The sequence below is a fragment of the Glycine soja genome, unplaced genomic scaffold (genome assembly GCF_004193775.1).
Source record: "Glycine soja cultivar W05 unplaced genomic scaffold, ASM419377v2 tig00035516_1_pilon, whole genome shotgun sequence".
In the NCBI taxonomy this organism is placed as follows: domain Eukaryota; kingdom Viridiplantae; phylum Streptophyta; class Magnoliopsida; order Fabales; family Fabaceae; genus Glycine; species Glycine soja.
The window spans coordinates 16925-36765 of record NW_021143981.1 but is presented as its reverse complement, the minus strand read 5'-3'; the positions used below and the strand labels follow the sequence as shown (position 1 = coordinate 36765).

Here is a 19841-nt window from a genome sequence, read left to right as displayed (position 1 = left end):
TAAGTCATTTAAACAATGCATCTAGTTATATTTTAATACTGTTTAGACTAATTTGAAATTAACATTGAATATCTAAATTTCATAATGTATTTAGTGTAATAGACAAAAAGGAAGTGCTGCGTGCGGGTATTACTCATGCATCGGATGGTCAACTATAATCTTAGGAAGTTTCAAGAATAATTGGAAAACGATAATTGCTTAATTCAAACGTATTTCATTTTGTTATAATTGGTATTATATATTATTAACTTATGTTTTATTATATCATGTAATATTTCAATGATGCTACACCATTGAAACCAAAGAGATTGGAGGCGCTCGCATCCAACAGGCAAGCTACTATTTGAAAGTTAAAAATGAAACAATTAGTGTGTAAGTGGTTTTGCAATTGTAGTGTACTTATTTACATTTTTTACAATTCATGTTATATGCACATTAAATATTTTTTAATTCATAGTAAACATTCAACTTTTAAGGAATTTCTGCTAAAAATTGTTTGAAAACAGACTAAAAATTATCTGCTGTGGATCTGCTTTTTAATTTGCAGGTTAATTTGAGGTAACTTAAAAAATAGTAAACACATTGAAAAATCTAAAAAAACAACAACGATTTTTACTAAAAATCGACCGTTGATGTTTACAAAACAACATCAGTTTTCCCAAAAACCGATGTTAACATGCACTCACAACATCAGTTTCTATAAAATCGATGTTATTGTTGAACATACAACATCAATTTTACCAAAAGCCGATGTTGGTTATTAGAAAACAACATCGATTTTTAGTAAAAACCGATGTGTTGGATGACAACCAAAATCGTTTTTTACGAAAAACCCGATGTTAATATACAAATACAACATTGATTTTTGCAAAAAACCGATATTATATGTATAAGTTAACACCAGTTTTGGTAAAAAACCAATGTTAATTGAAGATATTTGACTTTTATTTTTATAATTCTTACTATATAACATCAATTTTATGAAAAAACAATGTTGTCATTTTTATCTCAACATCGGTTTTGGAAAACCGATGTTAACGATATTACTTTCAACATTGGTACTTTCAACATCGGTTGATACCCGATGTTCAAAGTCCTTAATAATCGATGTTAAAATAATATTTTCTAGTAGTGGGTAAGCTCATAAAATTATGAAAACCTACACGTAATAATTCATACATCTAAAATAGGAAACCTTAATATTCAATAAAGACAATAGACAAGTTTATAAAACATATACTTCTACAATAATAGTTATGCCATATAAGTAGACTCAACTCCATGGAGATCTCCAACATGTGGACGAATCCGTTTGACGTGTCTCTTAAGCATGGTGCAACAGCAACAACAGGGCGAATCCTCAAAATGAAACATGTCAAAGAAAAACCATTGGGGTGACACTAGATATGATCTTAGAGCAATTGGGGCATCGTTAGGAAATATGTATGTGGGGGTCACCACCACAACATGGAGTTTGTAACGGCTCCGGCTTGATATGGATTCACACATCTGTAAATCCTCAAGGATACCAATGGTACCACCACTAGCCTTCCCAATGCTTCGTAGGCGTTCCCCGACAACTCACACATGCTACTCGATAATATATTTAATGCCATTGCTTAGATTTCCCTTATGTGGATTAGACATATTCAAAGGTATGCCAGCCACCTCTCATGGGTTGGGCCTCTCCACGGAATACTAAGCAAAATTATCACCTTATTCTCAAGGCCTTGAAAAACGAAAATCCTTTAGGATTTTTCAATAACTATTTGTCTCACATTTTTGACACTACTAATAATGTTGAACAATATATGCTAATATGTTTTTGTCTAAGAGACAGCTACTAATTATTATCTTATTCATCAAGGATATTAAATCCTAAAATTATTATATTATCTACGTTGCTTAAGAATTTAAAATGTCAAATAATCTACTAATGGATTTATTAAATAAATATTAGAAAATTCCATTAAAAGGAAACTTAAAAATGATAATTAAATTAATTTACTTCGCCATTTATTTAAAGCCTATTGTAGACTATTCTAGAATATTTTAAATACATAATTCACATCTTTGTGAATAATAATTTCTTTTCCTTTTTTTTCCTATAACATATGCAATCACTTTCTCTAGATTTTATTAGGACTATTCTTACTTACAAAGTTCTCCTTTTTGCTATATAGTCACTAAAAAAGAGCTATCATAAAAGGAAATGTTTTAAACTTTAAAGAATATGCCAATCTATTTTGAGCACGATTCCTATTTTTCCAATCGTGAAACTTATTATTTAATGGTAATTATCATCATTCTATTTAGAGAGAAAAAAATTCAGTTTTCTTTTACTTTTTCTTCTTATAGTGCCTAAGGTAGAGTGATGTTGTGTAACGGTTGCACACTCTTTAAGAATAGGTTTTAAGACAATTTATTTATTATTATTTTTATACCGTTTATAATTCATTCAAATAATTACCTTAATATCTAAACTTAAGTTCTCAGTTTAAATTCTTTTTCTTTATCATAATATCTAAACTTGAGTTCTTAGTTTAATTTCATTTTTTGTATCTACCTATGGAAAGTTAAGTATTTTATTCCTTCTAACTTCATTATTTGTTTTGAACCCATTAAATGGGACTTAAACAGTCCCTATATGGCTCACAATTCTACTCCTCATACAATGATATCAAAATCTCAAATGATTCATGGTTGGTACTTTATAAGTTTGCAAGAATAGGCATAATATATATCTATAATAATCTTTCTACTTTAACATGTAAAAACAATAAGCATGTATAGACTTATATAGCTTAGCTTCCATTTCGGGTATCATAAGATCCAAACTTCACGCTAATTTTTTTCCCTATGCGCATAATGATCTCACCAACTCCAGTATGCATTTTCTTTTTCTCTTTTTCCTTGCAAAAACATATTAAGATCATATCTTCTATCACCAAAACAGCAACACTCAATATTTTCCTATTTATACTAAGCAACCAATGTAAAGGAGACAAACAAAGAGTCAGCTCCCTTACCTCAAAGAGATGCTAAAAGATAGAGGTTTAGATGAGTGATAGGTGAAGAAATTTATCACTTTGGACAGGGTCTTGAACAAATCATCATTAGTTTAACAACAAATTATTCCCATGAACAACATAGAAAATAGAAATGGTTAGGAGAAAGAAAAATGTCCAGATTTGATAAGGGAAATGGAAGAGAAATATTAAGAATAACTTGCCAATAGTATAGATCAAGCGAAGAAAAGAATTACATGTTTTTAGCTTTTGAATACTCCTTGAACTTATAATTATGAAATTGGAAGTGTATGTATTTTGAGAAGTGAAAGAAGAATAAATATGAAGGAGAAGAGGTACTGTGGACTTCACCCTACATAACAGAATAATAGAAGAATAAGTAAGGAGATGTGTTCTGCTTCAGTAATTTATAAGCCTAAATACATATATATATATATATATATATATATATATATATATATATATATATATATATATGTATGTATGTATATGTATGTATATAGTTTACTTCTACATAAGAAATCTATCATTGCTTAAAACATTTATACATGCACCTCCCTTGCAAGTTGCTCCACATTGCACATGGACTATCATGACGACATCCAACAATTGTACACATGTTGCATGGTGGCATCTCTTTTATTGCACCATCTAATTTTTGTCTCTTAGCAATAAAGTTATAATATTTTTATTACATCTATTTGCATAGAACACCTCTTGTAACACATTTATTATAAAATCAAGTGAATGAAATTGAATGTAGCAAATGCCACTTTTTCTGTGTTTTTTCTTTGTCCGTAAAACAAGGGCTAATCATTTTTTTTTCTTTTTAATGTTTCTCACTGTTGTGTATTCTTAAACTGGTAGTGTATAACTCAATTTTGTTTGTAATAAAATTTTCTATTGAATCTTACACACAAAAATTTCACATATTTATTAATTATTTTTTAAAATTAAATTAAACTTGCTCTTATAATTATTTTCAATCACTTTATCATGAATTCGAAAAATCACAATGTTACATTACACGGTAATCATACTAATTATAAAACATTAACTATTTTATGTATTTTAAGAAAGTTGGTTAATTTAATTTTAAGCAATAAATTTGTCTGTAATTGTAACATTATTTTTAAGAAACCCTTAAATAATTAATGTATATGGAGAGAGAATATTAGTAGTGGTCTTTTAATTCTTAAAATTAAACTCTTTCTTTTTTCAATCATAAGAGAGAAAGAGACAACTGGTAGCATTTATGATACATGCACTAAAATAATTAAGGTTATTTTGATAAAATATAATTCATGCAACGACCAATTAGAACAAAGTCATATGAAAATGAATAAGGATATATATAAATAATCTCTTAAAAAAGGGGATGGAGGGACTATAATATTCGTTGGAAAAAATATTTTCATTAAGTTTAGGAATTGTATCATCAAATACATATTTATTTTTTAGAAATATACTTTATATAATATAATATACACTCCCTCTATTTTAAAATAATAGTCTTTTCAACTCATGCATACATATTAGAAAACATTCAATTATAAAAATTTAGACAAAAATATCCTTAGTTTTTCAACTACTATTGGCATTAATTGTCTCACTATCTACCAATAACAAATATATTCTATCCTTTAGGCCTCGACCAACATATTTTTATGACAAATGTGTTTTTTTTAAGACAAGTATTTATTAATCTTCTTAACTAGATATAAAGTATTATAAAAAAAAATAGCTCTATAAAGTCAAAAGAATTACTATTTTGAAAAAATGAACCTAAAAAGACTACTATTTTGAAACGGTGAGATTAATTATAATAATATCAATAATAACACACAAAAATTTTCATGTTAAAGGATGTCACAATTTTTTATCACAAAAATCTAAGTGCTCATGGTAAAACTATATTATAAATTATTTTAGTAAATTTTTATTGTTATTTAATAAACATATTTTGAAATTTCAAATTAATTAAATTAGGGTTATTGTTTAATTCAAAATTAGGAATCTAGCTCCAATATTATATAACATAAATGCTTATTTATGTATAATTAAAATTTAAAACAAGTAAATATTTTCTAATATAAGTTATATTGTAATCAGAAAATTGCAATAAACATATTTAATTATATGGGTTAAGTTTGGGATTTAAATTGCAATATAAGATTACTTGTAATTATTGAAAATTTAATATTGAAATTCAATTTAGAGATAAAGATATTGAAAAGAAAAAGAGCTGAAATATTGAGAATATCTAATAGAGAAAATGGGGAGAGTGAGAATCTCATTTTCCAAATTATGTATTCTTACAAGTAGATATGTTAGTGAAAATTTTAATGAATAAAATATTTTTCAATGTTAGATGTGTATTTTCTATTTCTTTTGAGAAAAAAAAAAAGAAAAGTAATCACCAATAATATTTGATTGAACGTGGAAGCAAACTTGTATTCATATGAAGAAGCACATTTATTTTGTTTCATTCTTTAAAAGAGACAATCCTAACATGTTGATTTTGTAGATCATATCATAAAAACAAAAAGTATTTTAAATTTTATTTGGCATTAAAAAGACATTGCATAATATATTGAGATAACTAATGACGTGCTTTAAAGGAGTTTTATTTGTTGGTTAATAAGTAATGTATACGCATTCCCCCCCCCCCTTTGGATTTATAATTAAACGAAACAGAAAACTAAAACAAAAGTTTACCATGAAGAGGGATTGAAATTATTATAGAAACTAATTCTTACATAAAGTATCAATTGACACCAATTATTGTACCCATAAATAGATCTAAACAGTTGCTTAATGATTTGTAGTTTCATAAAAGTCACTAACATTTATTAATAAATTTTGTTCAAACCATTACCTGTAAATTGCAAACACATGCTTTAGCGACAAATGGAAATAAACATTTTACGTGTGTATTAAATCTACATTTAGTTATGCCAGTTATATTGCTACAAAATCTTCTATTATAAAAGCACCAAACAAGACCATCGTATGTACACCAATTTATCTAAACAATTGCTTTAATTTTCAACAAAGACCAAATCTTCATCATGATCAATCCTTTGTCTTCTTCTCATATGGTAAGCAATATAGTTTTTTTTCAAACTTACTTATCAATCTACCTAATCTTTTAATCATGTGTTTGAATTATATCTAATTGAGCTTACCTTAAAAGAATAACATCATAGACAATTCATTACTAATTTTGTGACACTACTTGTTTATGTTCAGGTTAACATGGAGTTTATCTCTAATGCAATGATACTTTCATTCTCAATACTATTGTTGCTACCAAGTGCATCATATTCACTATATCAAAAGCCTGAAAATCATATTAAGACAGCTATTTTTGTAACTGGGAGTTTTGAAATGGGACCCGGATCAATTGCAACAAAAACATTTGAGAATATAAAGTTTCCAAAAGGTCATGTTGGAATTAAGAGTTTTGATGCGGAACTAGTTGACCAAGAAGGGAACTCTATACCTTCGTATGAAACTTACCTTCATCATTGGTTTGCAATAAAGTACCACCAAAATATTACAATGTCACCTAATCCTAAGCTTCGTCGTCCTGAGGATGCTTTTTTCCAAAGAAACGAAGGCACATGTAATGGTGGCATTCTTCCACATTATTGGGGATTTGGAGTAGAATCACGAGGAACAACCTCAAAAATTCCTGATCCTTTTGCTATAGAACAAGGTAACCCAACAAAAATTAAAAATGGATATGAGGAGAAATGGTTGCTCAACATCATGGTCATTGATACACGTGGTGCACAAGATAAGAAAGCTTGCACTCAATGTAGATGTGACCAGATGAATCTCCCGAAGGACTTTTATAATGTCACAAGGGATATACATAACCAAAAATTGACTACAAATTATAAAGGAGGTCTATTTTGTTGTCAGGACAACTTACAATGCAAGCAAATAGAGGGTTTTCAAGGTTCAAGGAGAATGGTTTCCTTAAGATACAAAATTAGTTGGGTTGATTGGAACATATACCAAATACCAGTTAAGGTTTACATACTTGATTCCACCGACAAAGTGAGGTCAAATGGTTCCAAAATACTTCATGATTGTCTGGTAGATAAGTTTTTCAAGACAGTACTTTATGATAAAACAATATACTTTTCAATCTTATTAGAGTGAGTGAACAAAAGTAAATCTTAATTCCTTGCAGGCAGAGTATACCATTCCAGCAACTGGTGGTGGTGGTGATTCTCCTCATGTCCAAAAAGCAAACATCCCAATGGAAAAAGGAGGTTATCTAATTTATGGCACTGCTCATATGCATTCAGGTGTTGTAAATGCAACTTTATATGGACAGGTGATGAACAATATTTTTCGCCATTCTTATAAACCATTTGTTATTATTTACGTATTAATCTTGTGAAACTTTTTGTGAATGCCTTTTTATTCAATAAATTTTCTAATTCCATATCATTGTAAAAGGTCATATATAACAATGCATCTTCAACTCTAAATTTTATGTTCTCCTACCATTTAGGATGGAAGGACTTTATGTACATCAACACCAAAATATGGAACAGGAAAAGAGGCTGGAAATGAGAAAGGTTATCTCATTGGAATGTCTGTTTGTTATCCACAACCGGGTTCAATCAAGATTCATGATGGTGAAATTTTGACTCTAGAATCTAGATATAAAAATGAGTTTCGTACTGGAGCTATGGGACATTTCTACATCTATTTGGCAGAGGAACTACCACAATGATATTAAAAATGTAATTTTAAATTATTCATGTCCCTTCACTTAGTGCTTTATTTTATTTGTGATAGTTGGTTCATGACAACATAAACATCAACACTCCTTTTGTCCATATCTCAATATGGAGTTCTTTTTCTTTTCTTTTTATATTCCATTGTATGGTGCATACAAGAGGAATGAACAAAAGACAATAGAGATGACATAATTTTTTTCCTTTCAATTGATATTCAAATGCCCGATTGTTTAAAGGAGTATTATGCATTTTTCTCTAAACATGCTTTTTTTATGAACACATTTCAAATTGAACCCACAAACTAATTCTTTAGGTATTTCTAAATAACATATATTTTTTAATTAGTTGTCCTTTTATACTTATAATTATAATTTTGTCATACATTTGGTTATATGCTTGAACATTTTCTCTTACTTTTTAACTAGAAAAGCTCAACATTATAGGTCATTAGGAGCATAATAAAGATGATGACAATGACAATATATAAAGAATATAAATACATAATTTTATTATCATATTCAAAAATCAATTTAAAAGAGGATTTTTTTAAAGCAAAGGATTGCAAAAGTATCATGATAAATAAAAAAAAATCCATGCAAATAAAAAAAAATAACAAAACCTGTTATTAGGCATATTCAACTTATCTCGAACAGAAGTATCGACAATAAAAGCTTTGGACTATATCCCACCATATGATACCTTGTGCATGTAAACCATGATTCGCTATCTATCCGTACAATAATTTCGTTCACACAAATATGGGAGCTATGGAAAGATATTCACTTAGTATATGACAAACAATTAATCCATTTATTTTGAAACTTCCACGGCACCAGGAGATGAGATTTGAAAATTTGTGCCAATGACAATGAGTCACCTTTCAACCATAATTGATCCGGACCTTTGCCTTGTGCTATTTCAATAGCTAAAAATCCAACTTGCAACTCAGCATGAAAGGCAATTGAAATATCCAAAGAGTTAGAGAAACAACCCAAAAAAGCACCCCTAGAATTACGAAAAATTCCCCCACTAGCTGAAGGCCCCAGACAACTATTTGTTGCACCATCAATGTTGCACTTAATCCATCCCATTTGAGTAGTTGCCTGAGATTAAGGCAGTAGACATAACTTTATGGACAATGTGCTCATACTGAAAAGGGCCACTTTCAAACCTAGCTTGGTTCCTATTATACCAAATAATCTAAATGATGTGTACAACTAAAGAAATGTGCACATCCTTGACCTATGAGCTAATTGAATTGCAGCAAGTATGATACAGGTCCATAGCGGAAGAAAAAGACTTGCTACATTGCAATAAGTGACTAAGCTAGTTCTAAAGCTTCATTGCTAAGGGACATTCCTGAAATAGTTGTTTTGCATTATCAACACTAGCTCCACAATGAGAACAAATAGAGGCAAAAGAAAAAAAACCCTACATTCAAATTATCATCTGTAGGTGAACAATCATGAATCCATCTCCAAAACAAAAAGGATTTTGATGGCGAGATTCCTTTTCTCCGTAAGATCTTATGCCATGATAATGACTACAAGTTAGTTTGGAAGAAAGAAAACACTCCTTTAAAAGTCATGTTTCCTAAATTTGAGGGGATCCAAATGGGTTTATCTATGATCTCCTCTAAAGGAATAATAACAAATTTAATGTCTTCCGCTAGCTAGGAAAAGATAGTGTGAACTCTTGAGGAAGCACCCAACATTTATTCCTATTTAAACCCTTCACTATGGGCTGGAATGAGTTTCGAGTCAACTCTAGGATATTTAGAGTGATCGTTGTCGGTTCATCAAGCCAATTATCTAGCCAGAAGTAGATGTTAATAAGATCTCCAACTAACCAAACCGAATGTTCCATAACAATCCAAAAAAAATCCTTGATCCTTGTCCAAATAGAAGAGAAGATATAGTATTCCCCATGAGTACCAACCTTAAGAAATCTAGAATAGCACAAAATGCCCAAGGCTCATCTGAAGTGGCTAAAGACCAAATTAGCTTCATAATTGCAACCTTATTGATTAACTTTAGTGATCTAATTCAAAGGCCACCCATCTCTAAAGGAGATCACCTTTTTTTTTAGGATACTGTGAATAATTTTCTCTCGTCAATATCACCAATACAAATGAAATTTTGAAGCCACATATCAAGCATCTTCAATCTAGCTATAGGCCAAGAGTAAATGTGAAAACTATATAACAACCTACTCTACACAACTGTTTTAATCAATCGTACTCTTCCCATAAAGAAGAGTAAAGAACCCTTCCAGGAGCTTAAAAGAGGGGCACACCAAGATAAGAAAAAGGAATAGATCCTTTAGAAAATCCCAAAACATTTTTACAAAGGATATTTGAATTTAGAAACACATAATATATCAAATTTTCCTACAAACAAACATTTTGATATAATAAGGAAAATTCATGTCCTCTCAATCAATTTAGTAATAGGAGTTGATTTTATGTACGTACACACACATATTTACACATATTTCAAGTGAAAATTAAATTTATTCTCGTAAAAAATAATTAAATAAATGTTATTTTTTTAGGAGTTTCAATTGAAAATTCCATCAAAATTTATCTAGACTTGTGATTTGATAATATAAGAATATACTACAAAAGTGAAAAATAAAAGTCAAGAAATTAGCAAGAATAATGATAGTTAGTCGTCATTAGTTATAACAAAGATCCTTAAAAAATTTAATTAGTTTAAACGTCGTTGATTAAAATAATATTATTTAAATTCAATTTCAAAATGCACAATCAAGGAATCTTTTTTAGAGTTTTAAAGATATTGAGTTGTACTAAATTATTTCAAGAAGTCATAAATTAATATCAGGGAGTCATTAAGTTAACAATATTTTGATTAGCACTTAATTAAGTTTATTAGCCAATTTTCTTCTTTAGCTGAATTTTCTATCACCAATCCGCAACCCTCCTTTCAATTTGTGTCCATTTGTATTAATTGACTATCACTGCATGTCCACTTAACAATGTTTATAGAAAGATTTAAAAATACTTTATTAATTTATTCAGAAAAAAGATGTAAATTTTTTGCATTTCATAAAGGCAATTGTCAATAGAATTTCATGATATATGGAAATAAAAATTAGTAAATACATAATTGCTAACAAATGTGCCATCTTCCATCAGACGACACGTGACCAATGTGCCATCTTCCATCAGACGACACGTGACCAATGTGCCATTTTGCATCAGACGACATGTGAAGTGGAAAATGACTTACACCAAGAAAACTGATCAAATGATGTTTGAGGCGGCAAAGGAAATTGCTAACAAGATTGTAAGTCACTTTCAATTGTCAATTGCAATTATTTATGTTTATTGTTTGATTGAGTAAACAAATAAATGTGTTCCTTATAGGATTCCATGGAGGAGCAGGCTTCACAGGATTCCATTGTCGCCCATGGACATTAAGATGTACTGAGTATTGTCATTGGCCGACCAGAACACCTTGGTCGTGTGCGTGCTGCTGGAGCCGATGTCACGATCAAACAATACTTTGGACCGGCTCCAAGGACCTCCCACACGTCTTCGTCCATGTCTCCGAAAGACATGGAGCAGTTGAGCCAAAAAATCAGGGACCAGCTAGAGGAGTGGATCACAGAAAAAGTGACTCGACAGGTAATGTTGTCCTTTAGCCAGATGCAATCCCAGTTTCAATCGTAGATGCAATCACAGGTACTCGCACTACCTCCTGAGCCTGAGGATGGTCGTTCAACTACTCATGTCAGCACAAAGGAAAATGTTGTCATCTGGTTTTGACGATACTCCACAAAGTAAATCCAAGGCTACTGCTAGGTGGATTGTTGTTAAAGTAAGTCATTTAAACAATGCATCTAGTTATATTTTAATACTGTGTAGACTAATTTGAAATTAACATTGAATATCTAAATTTCATAATGTATTTAGTGTAATAGACAAAAAGGAAGTACTGCGTGCGGGTATTATAATCTTAGGAAGTTTCAAGAATAATTGGAAAACGATAATTGCTTAATTCAAACATATTTCATTTTGTTATAATTGGTATTATATATTATTAACTTATGTTTTATTATATCATGTAATATTTCAATGATGCTACACCATTGAAACCAAAGAGATTGGAGGCGCTTCGCATCCAACAGGCAAGCTACTATTTGAAAGTTAAAAATGAAACAATTAGTGTGTAAGTGGTTTTGCAATTGTAGTGTACTTATTTACATTTTTTACAATTCATGTTATATGCACATTAAATATTTTTTAATTAATAGTAAATATTCAATTTTTAAGGAATTTCTGCTAAAAATTGTTTGAAAACAGACTAAAAATTATCTGTTGTGGTTCTGCTTTTTAATTTGCAGGTTAATTTGAGGTAACTTAAAAAACAGTAAACACATTGAAAAATCTAAAAAACAACAACGATTTATACTAAAAACCGACGTTGATGTTTACAAACAACATCAGTTTTCCCAAAAACCGATGTTAACATGCACTCACAACATCAGTTTCTATAAAATCGATGTTATTGTTGAACATATAACATCAATTTTTACCAAAAGCCGATGTTGGTTGTTAGAAAACAACATCGATATTTAGTAAAAACCGATGTTGTTGGATGACAACCAAAATCGTTTTTACGAAAACCGATGTTAATATACAAATACAACATTGATTTTTTGCAAAAACCGATATTATATGTATAAGTTAACTAAGTATGTTATTTGACTATGTGGAGTTTATAATTTATCTATTCATGGCTGTGGCTTCATGGTTTTCATGGTTCTTGCTTCTTGCTTCATGATTTGGTTGATATTTTTTTCATGAACATTGTATGGATGTTTAAGTTATATTTGTATACCTTAAGTTTGATACGCACTTTGGCTTTTCTTTGATGCCAAAGGGGGAGAGAAATGGGATTAAATCAAGAATTCACATGAGTAATCAACTTATTTTTAAGATAAGCACAAATTCAAAAATAAAGGGGGAGAATTTATGTGAGTGATCGACTAGGAAAAAGTGTGTGTGTGTTTCTTGATTTCAGAAGTTGTCATCATCAAAAAGGGGGAGATTGTAGAAGCAAAGCTTCATGGTGAATCAAAGGTGATTCAAAGGTGTTTTGGTGATAACAATGATGATAACAAAAGATGATGACAAAGGTGATGACAAAAAGCTCAAAGATCAATCAAAGAACAACTCAAGTGAATCACGAACAATTCAAGACTCAAGAGGAAAAGTTGAAGAACACTTCAAGATTCAAGAGGAAAGTTGAATTCAAGAATCTAGATTCAAGGATCAAGCTTCAAGAATCAAGATCAACATTCAAGGTTCAAGAATTAAGAGAAGACTTAATCAAGATAAGTATGAAAATGATTTTTCAAAAACTGAGTAGCACATGATTTTTCTCAAAACATGTTTACCAAAGAGTTTTTACTCTCTGGTAATCGATTACCAGATTGTTGTAATCGATTACCAGTAGCAAAATTGTTTTGAAAAAGTTTTCAAATTGAATTTACAACGTTCCAATTAATTTCAAAAAGCTGTAATCGATTACAATGTTTTGGTAATCGATTACTAGCCCCTTTGAACGTTGAAATTCAAATTCAAATGTGAAGAGTCACATCCTTTCACATAAAAGCCTTGTGTAATCGATTACACTGATTTAGTAATCGATTACCAGTGACTGTTTCTGAATAAATCAAAAGATGTAACTCTTCAAAAAGGTTTTGACTTTTTCAAATTGGTTTTAAGTTTTTCTAAAAGTTGTAACTCTTCTAAATGGTCCTCTTGGCCAGACATGAAGAGTCTATAAAAGCAAGGCTTTGATTTGCTTTTAAAAAATTCATTCTATCAATCAATCTTTTCCAATTCATTCTTTACACAAGCAAGTTTTCCACATTGATTTCTGAGTCTCTTTGAACTTCTTCTTCTTCTTCCTTTTGCCAAAAGCTTTCCAAAGTTTTCTAGTTTTTCTAAAACTTGAAAACTTGTGCTATTCATCTTTTTCATTCCCTTCTCCCTTTGCCAAAAAGAATTCGCCAAGGACTAATCGCCTGAATTCTTTTTGTGTCTCTCTTCTCTCTTTTCCAAAAGAACAAAGGACTAACCGCCTGAATTCTTTTATGTCTCCCTTCTCTGTTGTCAAAGAATTCAAAACGACACAGTCTAAGAATTCTTTTGATTCTTCCCTTTCCCTAATACAAAAGTGTTCAAAGGACTAACCGCCTGAGAATTCTTTTGTATCCCCATTCACAAAGTATCAAAGGTTTAACAGCCTGAGATCTTTGTCTTAACACATTGGAGGGTACATCCTTTGTGGTACAAGTAGAGGGTACATCTACTTGGGTTTGACTGGGAACAAGAGAGGATACATCTCTTGTGGATCAGCTCTAGTGGAGGGTACATCCACTAGGGTTTCAAAGAGAACAAGGGAGGGCACATCCCTTGTGGATCTTTACTTGTAAAAGGATTTTTACAAGGTTGAAAGAAATCTCAAGGACCGCAGGTCGCTTGGGGACTGGATATAGGCATGGGTTGTTGCCGAACCAGTATAAAAACTCTTGTGTGTTTGTTTCCTTCTTCCCTACTCTTTTAATTTCCGTTGTGCATTTAATTTTCGCTTTTACTTTTGGTTAAGTTTCTCTTCTACTCCTTATTCTCTTAAGAACTTAGTAAAATCCTTAGAAGAGTAATTTTTTAATTAGTAAAGGTTTAGGAATAATTAATTCAACCCCCCCTTCTTAATTATTCTAAGGCCACTCAATCAACATCTTGCTACCTAAACATACATATATATATTTTGTGAGGTATGACTACCTTCCGAGCTTGTGCTTGTTTTATTTAAATTCCTAGGATCATGGGCAACTAGGTGTGTCCTACTATGACTTGAGAAACAAAGGTGATTAAATAACAAGCAGAAATTTAAAAGGTACTAGGTTGCCTCCTAGCAGCGCTTCTTTAACGTCTTGAGCTAGATGCGTGATGACTTGTCGGTCACGGACCTAGTACTTTTGCTTACCTTTGGCTTTGGACTTGGTTGCCTATTGGTCGACCATGTGTCGTAGGCAACGATCTAACTTTTTGTGGATGAGCTGAGGGGCTTTGGAGGTGGTGGTGGTGTGTTTGTTGCCCGCTGTCGTCCATCTCCAGGCTGTTGTGGTGTCTCGCCTTGCGCCTGCCTAGGGGCACAGTACTTCTTGATGAAAACTCGATTAGTAGGGGGCTTGATGACTTTGCTGGGGGGCAACAGGCACTCCATAGAACTGAAAGAGGCCCGTAATCATAGCTGGCAACTCCAAGACCCTGTTGGACTTCTTCGGGTCCACTGGGTGTCTTGTGGGCGCGATCCCTGCAAAAATTAGATGACATCAGAAATCAGTTGAGCGATGTACATACTTACCTATGTCATGATGGCGTGACCTTGCTGGGGGGAACGGACACCCTGTAGGACTAACAAAGGACCGTAACCAGAGTTGGAAACCCCAGGGCCTTGTTGGACTTCTCTGGGTCCACTGGGTGTCTTTGTGGGTGCGATTCCATCTGATACTTCCGCAGGGGGAGATTGGCATTGTGGCCACTGGACGGAATGTTGCTAAGAAGCAACGTCATCCATATCTGTGTAAGAGTGGTCATGTTGGTGCGCATGATCCGCACTCGTCTCTTTGTAGTGGCACGAGTGAAATCTTGCCCCGATATGCATAGTTGTTGCGTGATAGCCTCCTTCTCTGGTTGTGCTCGCACAGTTGGTTTCCCTCCAATATCAGGGGGTGGCCCAAGAACTGATAAAAGGAAACTACTGGCCCCTTAACCGGGAGCGCCAGTCTCGGTTAAGCATTAAGGGTAGAGGACCTTAAATTCTCTTAAGGTGTGGATATGAAGCCCACTGAAAGTGAGGACATGTAGCCCTCTAAAGCCGGGGGCGTGCAGCCCTCCAAACGCAAGGACGTGAAGCCCTCTGAAGGTGAGGACATGTAGCCCTCTAAAGGCGAGGGCGTGTATTCCTCTAAAGGTGAGGACGTGTAGTCCTCTGAAGGTGAGGGCATGCAGCCCTCTGATGGCGAGGGCGTGCAGCCCTATGAAGGTGAGGACGGGTAGTCCTCTAAAGGTGAGGGCATGTAGCCCTATGAAAGCGAGGACGTGTGAAGGTGAGGGCATGTAGCCCTATGAAGGCGAGGACGTGTAGTCCTCTGAAGGTGAGGGCGTGCAGCCCTCTGAAGGCGAGGGCATGTAGCCCTACAAGGGCAAGGGCGTGTAGCCCTCTGAAGGCGAGGGCGTGCAACCCTTTGAAGGTGAGGGCGTGCAACCCTCTGATGGCGAGGACGTGTAGTCCTCTGAAGGTGAGGGCGTGTAGTCCTCTGAAGACGAGGGTGTGTAGCCCTCTGAAGGTGAGGACGTGTAGCCCTTTGCAGGCGAGGGCTTGCAGCCCTCTAAAGGTGAGGGTACTAGTACCCAAGGGTCCACCCTCATGAGAAAGCAAGAGATTGACTCATTGAGAGGGTCGATCATCCCAAATTCAAAAGATTGGACATTAGATGTAGGAAATCTATGCAATTAACATGATTTTTAGGGATGCAAATGCATGCAACCTTTGTCGTGAAATTTGGTAAATGAGGACTTCATATGAAGCAATGCAATGCAATGGAAAGTTGTACAATGTTCATGACATTCTTTCCCTATTTTGTGATTTTGATTTTGATTTAATTTTTTTTGGAAAACACAGATTGACTGTCCTTTGGAAAGAGGTGATAATTCATGCAACCTTATCCTATCTTTTGCAAATCTCTCTGGGAACTCCCTAGAGTGTATGTTCTGTTTGATTTAGTCACTTGACCATTTTGGAGTGACGGCAATGGAGTTGTTTGACGTTTAATCAATCCATTGAAATTCCAGGGTTTGTCCCCATCTTTTTTTTTTTGTTTAAAAACATAGACGGGTGAGAACTTTTGATCTGCCCCTATGTTCACTTGAGGCTCATGCACGATGCCCCTCATTGTCCCAGTGTAAGGCTTTGAGGTACCAATTGTTATCTTTCGTCATGACCTTGTAGCTAGGAACCTATTGGGTGAGAACCTCTAATTTGCCCCTAGGTTTACTTGAGGCGCATGCATGGTGCCCCAAATTGCCCCAGTGTAAGGCTTTGAGGTACCAATCGTTGTCTTTTGTCATGACCTTGTAGCAGGGAACCTATTGGGTGAGAACTTCTAATCTTCCCCTAGGTTCACTTGAGGTTCATGCGCAATGCCCCTCATTGCCCCAGTGTAGGGCTCTGAGGTATCCATCTTTGTTTTCACAACCCGGTAGCAAGGAAGAATGAAAGAAGCGGTTGATTCTTGAAAAAAGAGTTTTCCAAGGACGAGAAATAGTTGAAGGATTTTTTTTAGTTGGCAGATTAAGTCAAATGACTCCTATTCTTGATAACTCACTTCTCTCTCAAAAAGACAAACTTTCAGGAATGATAGAATGAGCTAACATGAATGTCTATATGTTTACTTGAAAACACAGTCAATCAAATGTTTTTTTTTCTTTTATTTTGAAACTTATTTGTTTTGAACTTTACTCATTGTTTTATGGCACCCCCACCAACGTGCAAGACGAGTAATCTCTGATTGAATGGTCTTGGAAGTCAACACTCAGGAGCGCAGGTCGCTTGAGCAAACAAACCAATGGCTAGCATTCACATTCCGGTGGAAGTTGGATAAGAAAAGATGTGTTTGTGAGAGGATAAGAGAGACAAGGATGTCAAATTTATCCATATTATTTAGCATTGTAATTGTGGTTTACAATAATGGCATAAACTTGAAAATCCTAATGAGTCATTAGAGACATCTAACAACAGCTTTCAAAATTGCCCCATGTGTGGTGTCGCTTGTCAATGTTAGGATTCACAAGCGGTTCTCCTCAAATTTCAGCCAGCTCGCATCAATTAGGCTTACGCTTCGAGGTCATACAGTGATCAATGGAATGTCCCAGAACTCCTCCATGATATGCACATGTTGCCTTCGAGTCGTATCCATGGAGAAATGGAGGTTGATGAACCTTGGCTGGGGTTATGGCTACCATTGAATTATCATGTAGATATGGGAGCAAGTCAACATAGGACACCAAAATTGGGGTGAATTCTACAGGCTTTTCGCTGCAAAATTCATTTCTTGGTTGGTGTTTTGGTTTATGCTAAAGGTGGTGTTTGTCATTGGAAGTGCGGTAGGTAGGATTTGTGGTTGATTTAGGGATGACCTTTGTGGATGACTGGGTGGTGGGTAATGAGAAGGTTCGATATTGGCTGAGTAATGATGTTTGTTGAGCTGGTAGGGGATTTTCTATTTAGGAACGATAGTCGCAGCATGAGTTTCTCCTTCATTCTCACCCTCTTCATTTGCCCCACTTTTCTCATTTGTCTAAGCAGGATGATTAAATTTGCCTCTTTTCAAACCCGCTTCGATCCTTTACCCGACAAAGACCAAATTCGCAAAACTTGAAGGTGTGTAACCCACCATTTTTCATAGTAGAGCACTGTTAATATGTCTACTATCATTGTTATCATCTCCATTTTCGTCATTGGGGGTGCCACCTGGGCTGCCAGATCCCTCCACTTTTGGGTGTATTCTTTGAAGGATTCATGCTCTTTTTTGCACATGTTCTGTAGTTGCATCCTATCCGAAGCCATATCAGAATTGTACTGACACTGCCTAACGAAGGCAACTATTAGGTCTTTCCAAGAATGGACTCGGGAAGGTTCCAAGTTAGTGTACCAGGTAGCAGCTACCCCAGTAAGACTTTCTTGGAAAAAATGTATCAGCAGTTCCTCATCTTTTGCGTATGCCCCCATCTTTCGACAATACATCTTTAGATGGTTCTTGGGGCAAGTAGTCCCCTTGTACTTGTCAAAGCTCGACACCTTGAACTTGGGAGGGGTGATGATATTGGGTACTAGGAACAACTCTTCTAGGTTAGTAAAGGCATAATCTTCACCTCCTTCAATGGCCCTGAGCCTTTCCCCTAGATGATCCAACTTTCCCATTTCTGCCATAGCATGAGGGTTTTTACCCATTTGTGGAATGCAAGAGGTGTGGTTGTGGGTGATATTGAGGGCCCTCCAAAGTGTTTTGCAGGGGTATACCACCAACTGCTTACCCTTCAGTGGCATATCCGAGGCAAGGCTCGAAGTCGGCTAGATTGTGGTAGGGAATTTCATGTGTCTCCTCCATGGTTTAAGAGACATGTGCATGATCAGTTTGAGGTTGTTGGCTCTCAATGGGTATAGGAGTGGAGTTATTGACATTCTCATTAGGAGTGTACGTCACATTGGGTGGCGTATAGTTGGGAGGCAAGCCATATGGCGGGAAGGCGTGCTCGTTTTGAATTTGCACATCATGGGGGCCGCTCGTACTTCCCAAATCTTTGCATACCATATCTGAGGTTGGATGATTCATTTGGTTAAGGCCAGATGGGGGCATCGGGATCACCTTAGCAACAGCGCTGGTAGCGGAACTGTAACCGCATTGGCTTCCATTATCTTCTTTATGCTCATCATGGCCTCCATCATTGTGGCCATTTGCTCTTTCATGGCCTCCATGTCGGCCTTCATATGCTCTTGCACCTCCTCTACTTTACCCATTGCTCTAGCTCTAGCATGGGTTCGGTAAGGGCACCGTAAAGCACGTTTTTTTCTTTTTTATAACAATGATTAAGTTCGTTTTTTTTTTCAAGGAAAGAATGCAATGAGCAATGCAACCAATGAACAACATGGATGTATGCGAATGATGCACAGTTGAAGTATTGCGAATTTTTACACAGGATATGGGGTTGAATCAATTTAGATTTTCAACATGGTCCATGACATCTTCGTCAAGGTGAAACTGGAAGTAACAAGGACATCGACAGTCCTAAATGTGCTTGGTAGTAGACGAAGCAGCGATGTAACTCGATCCATCTTTTGCCCCAATTTTTTGCAAGATGGTTACTTCCATACTTCAACTTGACTTGATGAACCTTTTCGTAAAAGCATGAGCTTGGTTCAACCCCATAAGCCAGAGAATGAAAATTTTG

At 34.4% G+C, this 19841-nt stretch overlaps 1 pseudogene; it reads left to right on the top strand.

Moving 5' to 3' along the window:
• The first annotated feature begins 6069 nt into the window (after positions 1-6069).
• Positions 6070-7816, top strand: LOC114404430 (annotated as a pseudogene).
• Positions 7817-19841: the final 12025 nt, after the last annotated feature.